A 10308-nucleotide genomic window follows, 5' to 3' on the forward strand; every position below is an offset into this window, starting at 1 on the left:
TACAGTCATCAAGACAGCATGGTATTGGTACCATAACAGACATGTGGACCAATGGAACAGAATAGAGAACCCAGAAATGAAACCACAAACCTTTGGTCAACTAATCTTCGACAAAGGAGGCAAGAATATACAATGGAATAAAGACAGTCTCTTCAGCAAATGGTGTTGGGAAAACTGGACAGCAGCATGTAAAACAATGAAGTTAGAACACACCCTTACACCATATACAAAAATCAACTCAAAATGGATTAAAGAGTTAAACATAAGACAAGATACAATAAACCTCCTAGAGGAAAACATAGGCAAAACATTATCTGACATACATTTCAAAAATTTTCTCCTAGAAGAAATAAAAGCAAGAATAAACAAATGGGACCTAATGAAACTTACAAGCTTCTGCAGAGCAAAGGAAACCAGAAATAAAACAAGAAGAAAACCTACAGAATGGGAGAAAATTTTTGCAAGTGAAACCGACAAAGGCTTGATCTCCAAAATATATAAGCAGCTCATACGACTCAATAAGAAAAAAATAAACAACCCAATCCAAAAATGGGCAGAAGACCTAAACAAGCAATTCTCCAAGGAAGACATACAAATGATCAAAAAGCACATGAAAAAATGTTCAATATCACTAATTATCAGAGAAATGCAAATCAAAACTACAATGAGGTATCACCTCACACCAGTCAGAATGGCCGTCATTCAAAAATCCAAAAATGACAAATGCTGGAGAGGCTGTGGAGAAAGGGGAACCCTCCTACACTGCTGGTGGGAATGCAGTTTGGTGCAGCCACTATGGAAAACAGTGGAGATTCCTCAAAAGACTAGGAATAGACTTACCATATGACCCAGGAATCCCACTCCTGGGCTTGTACCCGAAGGAAATCTACTTCAGGATGACACCTGCACTCCAGTGTTCATAGCAGCACTATTTACAATAGCCAAAACAAGGAAATAGCCTAAATGTCCATCAATGGATAACTGGATAAAGAAGATGTGGGATATTTATACAATGGAATACTACTCAGCCATAAAAACCGACAACATAATGCCATTTGCAGGAACATGGATGCTCCTGGAGAATGTCATTCTAAGTGAAGTAAGCCAGAAAGAGAAAGAAAAATACCATATGAGATTGCTCATATGTGGAATCTAAAAAACAAAAACAGAAACAAATAAACAAACAAAAACAAAGTATAAATACAGGACAGAAATAGACTCATGGACAGAGAATACAGACTTGTGGTTACCAGGGGGGTAGAGGGTGGGAAGGGATAGACTGGGATTTCAAAATTGTAGAATAGATGAACAAGATTACACTGTATAGCACAGGGAAATATACACAAAATGTTATGATAAATCACAGAGAAAAAAATGTGACAATGAGTGTGTATATGTCCATGAATGACTGAAAAATTGTGCTGAACACTGGAATTTGACACAACACTGTAAAATGATTATAAATCAATAAAAAATGTTAAAAAAAATACATGGCTGTACTACTTGTCCTTCCTCCTTTGAAAACTGCTTCCAGACTACAGAAGGTAACAATATTTTTAGTCTCGAAATTCATTATAAAGCAATAAAAAAGAATGAAAAGGAAGCAAAGGTAGGATGCACCAAAATGATGTTTACTGGACTTCTAAAAAGGAAAGTGTTGTCAATATTTAAATATGTGTGTAGACAGGTGTAGATATACAGACACACATCATAAATATGTACACACATGTATATGCACATTATATATGTATACATGTTTATAAAGTGTGTGCTCCTGAATGCTTCCTTGCTTAAAAACTGTCCCTCCCTGTTTGGTTGGTTTTCCATCATTGTAAAGTTTAGCAGTTTTTGCTGAAGCCCAATAACAAAACATTATAAAGGCTTGATACCACAAAACAATTACAGTAAATGAAACAGCCAAAGTACACAGCTAATATTTGGAAATTACTCATGGTTCTATTAGTATAGCCACGTGTATATACAGCCATCCTTTCATTTTCTTTGTCAGCAGGACCTGGTTTTTTTTAGCTCAACTTAATATTTATCAATATGCTCTGTGCCTTATACTATGGTATGTGCTGAATACCTAAAGATTATTTAACCATATCTCTACCCCCAAGGGCTATTCCAGACAAAAGACATGTAATAAAGCATGCAGTACAGAAATCTGAGCTGAAAACTCTCACTATACTTAATAACTGCTAGGTATTAATAAGTCACTTTTCACTGGCCCCCCTTCCATTGAGTGTTCAGGTATAAATAAATGCCTCCCTCTAAAAAAGAAAGGTGACTGCCCATGATACTTGTCTAAGCTCTGTTTTAATTTCTCAGGTTTCTGGAATTAATGCTCACCTGCTCTATTTGTTCACTACCACGACATCTACACACTTTCTGGCTTTGGCATATTCAAACATCACCAAAATGTCACTGATCATCTCTGAAGTGTCAGATCCAGAGATCATTTCTGCAGCTTTTGATACTGTTCAGTATTCACTATTTTTGTTAACTCTTCCCTCTGAATCTCTGGTTCTCAGAATCACTGGTACCTCCTCCCAGCTCTGTGAGCACTTTGCTACCCCATGTGTTTCTCTCTCGTCTCTTCTACTCTCTGGGGATATTTTTGAAAGTTGGTTCATCAGTTACGCACCAATCCTCATTCCCCTCTCTATGTCAATCAAAATTAGCCATTTTCACAGGCTCAGTGAAACATTCTATTTTTAAAAAAGTAAACTATAAATAACTATTGTCTGTGAATGGAAATGGAACACTACCTGTTTGGGGAGAAATTCAGGATTTTGCTTAGGAAAGATAGATTTCAATTAACTATAAATTATAAGCAAACCTGTTAAATTGGTATGTTGACAACAAATGTCTCAGCTATGTTAGACCAGAAAGAGGGTTCTAAAAGTGGAATAGATGAAGATTTACACCCAGTTCAAATTTGCTTTTGTTTTCTATTCAAAAACCCCATGTGAATAAGACAGGAGGTACAGATTCAAGGGCATAATAGGTTATGCCTTCCTAAGGTCTCCTTAGATCCACAAGGATGCGCTACCAACATGAGTGATTAATTGCACCCATATGGAGTGAGGACCCCACCAGGATACAGGCATCCTGAGTCATGGTTTCTATGCCCTTAGGCTAAGGAAGGAGCCTTGTCAGCCTTAATGTCAATCTACTATCACAGAAGGGAATTCTTTGCTGTGCTCCCGTGACATATTTCTCTTCCCCCATGTTATCAGGTCAATGGTGGGTCCAGGCCACGGCCTGTCACATCGTGTAACCCTATCAGTCTGAGGTCTTTTGAAACAGAGCAACAAGGCATGGTGGTTAGAGACCTAGAATAAGAATCAAGGGAACAAGGCAATTTATTCCAGTTCCAGCCATATTTTGAGAAAGTCTTTGACTTTCCTTACACTTCTATTTTTCATCACCTACAAAAACAAGATTGCACCTCATGATTACTGATTCATCTTCAAACTCACTGATTTGAGAGAGGTGATAACACTTTTATCTCCATCAGCGACGCAGATCTGGCCTGCCATCAGCTTTTGTAGATAAATGTGACTGAAGACGCAATCACACCCATCTATGACACATGACCTAGGGCTTCCTTCGCTATAAGAACAAAGTTGAGTAGTTGGTGCAGAGGCCAGGTAGCCCAGAAAGCCCAAAATATTTGCTTTCTGGCCTTTTACAGAAAAAGTTTGCTGACCAACAAATATACAAGGCCTCCTCTGATGTCTCCAGAGGTCAGTCCCATATTTCCAACTCACTGTTAGGTTAAGCAACACTTGGATGTGCCACCAACACCAGATATCCAAAATGAACCAAAAAATATATATTATCTAGATGGAAAAGCGACATTGTTTTTCTTTCTCTTCCATTACTTTTCATTTTTAGAGGGAAGTGTCACAAAAGTCAACATTATACGGAAATGCAGTCATATCTTTTAGAGGCTGTAAAGTATGCTGGTCATGAGTATCAGTGTCACAACTGCCAATGGAATCAAACTTCCTAAGTTACACTCTGAGCTCTTACACTTATCATTCACTATCTCCTAATGTGTTAATACAGTGTAAGACTTAAAACAACACTGTTTCCTGTAAAGCACGTATATCAATTTCAGACACATAGTAAGTGCTCCATAAATTTCAGCTATTATTACAAATAAATGGTAATATCCTCAGCTTCTAGCAGAGAAAATTCTTCTTTTTTTAAAGACTTGAAGTGCCTGGGCTGTATCTGAGACCCTTGTGATCATTCAGGGAGATTGAGCAATTTTTTAAAATACGTTTTACTGAAGTACAGTCAATTACAATATGTCAATCTCTGGTGCCAACCCAATGTCCCAGTCATGCATATACACACAGATACTCGCTTTCATTAGAATAGAAAACTCTTAATGAATGAATTAAAAGATTGAGTTAATTACTACTACTGATAATTTCATCTTACTAGTTACTCAGGCCAAAAACTCAGCCCTACCTTTGGCTTTAGTACCTCCGGTAGACCCACAAATTCTGCGGATTGTTTACTGGTAGACTGTATGAATCCAAATCTCCAGGCTTTTCTCCTTGCACGTAGAATTGTCTCCCTCTCCTTCTGTCTCAATAAATCCATTAGAAACTCACATATAATGCAGGAATTTCACAATAATTTGTGAAAGAATCCTATGACATCTACATAAAGAATAAATCTCTGTAGCAGAATAGATCTTAACCTATATATAACATACAGATGCTGGAGATTTTTAAGCAAGAAGGGAAAAGAGAAGCAATGCTGAGCTACTGAGCCTCCTGTATGTTCCCAAGTGATCTTCCATGAATTATGTCAGATCACTGACAAAGAATATGGAACACAATAGTCTAGCCCTTGCTAAAATGTCTTCACTGGGTTACAATTTAGTCATGTCCTCTAAATGTTTTTGGAAAAAACATGTCCAAGAGACCTCTGTCTGAAAAGCCTCCTGAATATTCCAAATCACAATCAAAGACGCCTAATAATTTAAAATTTCTGTCCAATGGTAGCAATTAGCTCCACATAGCTACTGAGAACTCGATATATGACCAGTCCAAGTTGAGATGTGCTGTTAAGTGCAACACATACAGTTGATTTCAAAGACATATTAAGAAAAAAATCATGTATCTCATTAATAATTTTATATTGATTATATGTTACAATAATACATTTTTGGACACTAGTTGGTTAAATAAATTATTAACATTTCCTTTTTATAATGTGGCTAATAGAAAACCTAAACATAGCTTGTATTTTATTTCTATTTGACAGTATTTGTATAAAGAGGTGCTTCAATGACCTGTTATTAAAACCATCAGTACAAGTCTTTCACTTCTTTGTTAAGTTGATTCTTAACTTTAATTTTATTCTTTTTGCTGCTATTGTAAATGGGATTGTTTTCTTAATTTCCTTTTTGGATCATTTATTATTTGTGTATAGAAACACAACTGATTTTTGTATACTGATTTTGTATCCTGCAACTTCACTGAATTTGTTTATTAGTTTAAAGTCTTCCTGTTAAGTTTTAGAGTTTGCCACATATGTAATCAAGTCACCTGCAATACAGAGATAATTTTACTTCTTCCTTTTGGATTTGGATACCTTTTACTTATTTTTCTGGGGGAAAGAGGAAACAGAGAGATGTCTATTGGGCAAGGGGTACGAAAGTCTCAGTTATGCAAGATGGATAGCTTTAGAGACCTAACGCTCAGCAATGTGAATATAGCTAACTCATCATGCTGTACACTTGGTATTTGCTAAGAAGGTAGAACTCAAGTGTTCTTACCACGCACATGCAAAAAAAGAAAATGGTAAATATGTGAAGTGATGGATATGCTAATTAGCTCAATTGTGGCAATTACTTCATAATGGGTATCAAAACTACAATCTGTACACCTTAAGGATAAACGATATTTTTTGTCCATTATACTTCAAAAAAGATGGAGGGAAAAAATCAGTATCTTCAAAACCATTCACTAAACAGAAAAACAAAACAACAGCAGTACAACTCAGCAATAATTCTGGCACATCCCCTGTCTCGTTTTACGGAACTTTTCACTGTGGAAGCCAAAGGAGTGCAGATATACCCTCCCTTTCTTCTGCGGAGCTGGAGTTGAGCATGTGACTTCAGCTCAGCCAATCAGATTCCTGCCCCGGGTTTTGGAACTGAAGGGACCAACAGACCAGCCAGGTCCCTAACTAGTTACAGACATCCTGTTGGGAGCAGCAGAACACGTCCACTGGCAACGGTGTCTGTGGCAGGACCCTTGGAGCGTCCTAGTGATTGTACCTGTGACTCGACCTGAGCCAGGTTCTCAGATACCCTTGGTTTTGCCAATTTCCTTCACCTCATTGCCCTGTGATCTCATTGACTCTATGAGCCCCCCAGTACCCTGCTAATAAACTCTCTTCCAGCTTAGGTTAACTAAAGCCAGCTTCTAGGCTTGCATCTACACACACACAATGCAAACGCTTAGAACATTTTACTGTTTTTCTTTTCATCAGGAAATAATGTCACATTTAGTGCCCCCTAGTACAGGGGTTTTTACACGTGCGTGTACTACACTGAGATCCTCTGGTGGGCTTGTTAAAACACAGATTGCCGGGCCCCATGCCCGCAGTTTCTAATTCAGTAGGTGTGGGCGGAGCCCGGGAATCTGCATTTTGACAAGTTCCATGTGACGCTGCTGCTGGTCCCCGGACTCCACTTTAGGAAACACAGTCCTAGTAATTACTGTTCCCGCTGCTTCCTTTAAATGGTCTTCTCAATAAATAACATTTTCTTTCCTATTTTTTCTAACTTGTTTAGCTTATATGTTTAGCTTAGAATTTCAACAAGGCATTAGATCATGAAAATCTTAATACCTTGGCCTTAAAGAAGAGGTACTTCACTATCTGATTCAGATGTATATTGGCTGACAATTCACTTATACTCTTGGTTTCAGCAACACCAATCCACGAGCGTGCTGTGTGCATCAGCTCACGTGGGGATCTTGTTGGAATGCAGGTGCTGATTCAGCAGATCTGGGGTGGGGCCAGAGAGTCCGTTCTAACAAGCTCACAGGTGATGCTGATACTGCTGGTCTGTGGACCACACTTTGAGTACCAAGAACACAGAGCGTGTATAACATTTTACCACCTCTAGTTTTTTTTTTCTAAGCTGAACAAATGAGAAGATTTCTACTTCTCTCTCGTTATCTACTTTCCAATGAGTTAAGATCCATCTCAGCTCCCCTTCCTCATGACCCCGTCCCAGAAGAGAGAGATTCCATTTCTCACAACCTTATCGGATGTACTGTGCACTACCCCTGTGAGGATGAGAAACAAACTCCTCTATTTTGTCTATTGAGTTTTTCTGAATATTTGCAAGCACATGAGCTTTGGAGTCGGAGACAGACTGGAACTTCATCTCCACTCACTCCTAACCTCAGGGCTACTGATTCCTCTGAGCTCAGTATTACTTTTAAAAGCAAGGATGACAGCATCTACCTTTCAGCCTTTTTGTTTTTTTTTTTTTTTAGCTAGGATTAATAAAAACTAATAAAGATAACCCCTAACACAGTCCTGGTACCAAACAGGTGATGAATAAATGCTGGTGATGTTTCCCTGCTTTCCCTTCTCTGGTCTGTATATCAACTCACCAACTCATCACTTGATCGAAAACTTTAACGTGCATCAGAGTGACTTGGGGGGATTTTGCAAAATGCAATTGCCCACTCTACCTCGGTGAGATGCTTTGGACCCATAACTCCTCCTTTCACACAATTCCCATGTGATTCTGTGGCTCAGGGACCTTTTTTTGAGAAGTACTAGCTCCAAGTTCCTACGAGGTGTTGTAATTTTGTTTATGACCACCTGGTATAGTATTTCCTACACGCTGTTATTCTAAAAACGCTGGCCATGTGATGCACTATTAGCTATAACAGTAATAGCAACTACAATAACAGCAAAAAGTGCAAACCACATGAATAATGATTGATGGCTTTATTGTTTTGATTGTGCATTACATTTGCAGTTCTCTGTTAACCCGATTATTTTACTGTCCAGGTAATTTCCCTACTAGATCTCACTAGATACAGAGCATGAAGTTCCCAACTCCTCAGTCTGCCTTAACAAGAATAAATGTCTTTGGACTTCAAAACTAAAAGCACCTACTTGTCCAATGATTAAAAACTATGTAATTACTTGCCTCATTACACTTGGAGTAAAATCCTTATTTTTATAATATGAAGGCTTCAAATTCTTTTCTTAAACATTTTGAACTACTTTTTATGACTTCAAGAGGCCACAATGTCCCAAGTACCCTTTTAGCCAATGAATACACACGAGCCACACTCATTCCTGCTGGCGTGGGGTTTTCAATCCAACCAAATAAATAGGCACTTAATATAACTTACATAAGAGGAAAATACAACAATTATGTACAGGAGAGTGACTGTGTTGTGGGCTCTAGGCTGTACCATCCAGATCCCCCTGCAAGATTAAAGGACTTCATTTTTCAGCTTCTAGAAAAGCTACTGGTTGACACACAGCTGTCATTCCTCCCCAGTTATTTCGCTCAGGTGGAGAGAGCTTCCTGGCCCAAGGTCATGTCCCCTTTACAGGACAGTCAGTATCCAATGACTGGCCAAGGTGGGGATATAAAGTTTGGACTCTTGCACCAACTTAGGGTACGTCTGGGCCACCCCCATTCCAGAGCTCATGGTTTGGCTGAGCTCTTTATGTGACTGCATCATAATCCAGCTTCTCCCTGGTTCCAGTCCTGCTGTCTTCCCTCCCCCACCACGTGTTGAACCCCAGTAAACTCCATGCTCACGAATCTCCTCATAGATTCTGCTTCCCAAGAAGCCCAAATGCAATGGGCTGCACATGGAAATTGAATGTCGGCATGCCTCCCTTGGCATCCTCTTGCATACCAGAATTTATTTCATATTTCCTACTCCCATTAGCCTTCGTGCTTACAGAATGACTTAATTTATAAGCCAGGCTCCCTATAAATTCACGTCTACCACTTTATTCAGCTCAAAAAATAGGATCCACTTTTTGCCTCAAAGAAAAACTCATTACTTTCGCCAAAAATATTTGCCTGAAAGACAAATGATGACTTATTTGTTGGAAGAAAAGAGAGACTGGCTTATTTGAGGCACTAGACTCAGAAATATCTCCCTTCACTCTACTCTGAAAGGTTTTAATAAGAATCATACATTTATAGAACATTTGCTCTGCATCAAATATGTGAAGGGCTTTTATATTCATTCTCTCACTTTATCCCAAGAAAGCCTTCATGAGTTACAAATTATTATTATCCCATTATACTAGGAAGAAAACTGAAGTTTAATGAGTGCAAACAAATGTGTCCAATGAAACAAATCCAGTAGGTGATGAAGCTTTAACTTTAATTCAAACCCAGACTGTGGACACTGACACTTAGGTACCATTTAGAGGCATCTTGTAAACCACTTAGGGTCTTCAAAGGATTAAGTGCCATTTCATATACTTATTTTTAAAATCCCATTCTCTTTCCCCATCTCAAAAGGAACCCAGTGCATTTTACACTAATCTTGAAAACTGAAAACAACCAGGTAGTTTTCAAATGTGTAAATTTTAAATGCAATCCAACACTTTTTCCGACTTTAAAAAGAAATGGAAATTTCCTTTTTTTCCCCTCCACCGGGGTGTTCCACTCCAGTCATAATGCTACTTTTCATTCTGTTCTGCTTTATGATCATTCAGATGTTGTTAATACGCTAGTAAGGCAAGGCAAAAACCAAGTTTCCATCTGAGGCATTGACTATTTGAGATTTTTAATACCACCTAACATAATATTGAAAAAGAAGTAAAATTTCAAGTGTTAGGGTAAGATTTTGCAAAAAGGAATATGATGACAAGAAAGAGAGACACAGTACATTGTCTACTATGTATCAGTTTTTTCATTACCCTTTCCAAAATCTACCTCATTTTCAGCTACGGAGTAAAATCATATGGTTTGGCCCACAATATTTTTGCCTGTATATTAATCACTCACCCTTAAATAATGCATTTAATTAAATTTATCTTGGATTTTGAAAAAACAGATTGGAAAGAAACTACAATTTACAGGAAAATATATCACTGGTAGCATCGGAACACAGTTATTTTAGGTCAAACCACTGCAGGGAAGAAAGATGACACTCCCCGAGTTTTGATCTACGTAGCTCTGAACTGAAGTCCAAAAGTCTCTCCTAGAATCATAATAATAAACTGCACTGGATCAGTAGCCCCGCAGGAAGAAAAAGTAACATTGATACC

The 10308-nt window shown here is 38.2% G+C and overlaps 1 protein-coding gene across 2 annotated transcripts in view; it reads right to left on the reverse strand.

Moving 5' to 3' along the window:
* ZNF385D (zinc finger protein 385D) overlaps positions 1 to 10308 on the reverse strand; it is a 786854-nt gene that overhangs the window by 749293 nt on the left and 27253 nt on the right. The window lies entirely within an intron of this gene.

This window comes from Vicugna pacos, chromosome 1 (assembly GCF_048564905.1).
Source record: "Vicugna pacos chromosome 1, VicPac4, whole genome shotgun sequence".
Classification (NCBI taxonomy): domain Eukaryota; kingdom Metazoa; phylum Chordata; class Mammalia; order Artiodactyla; family Camelidae; genus Vicugna; species Vicugna pacos.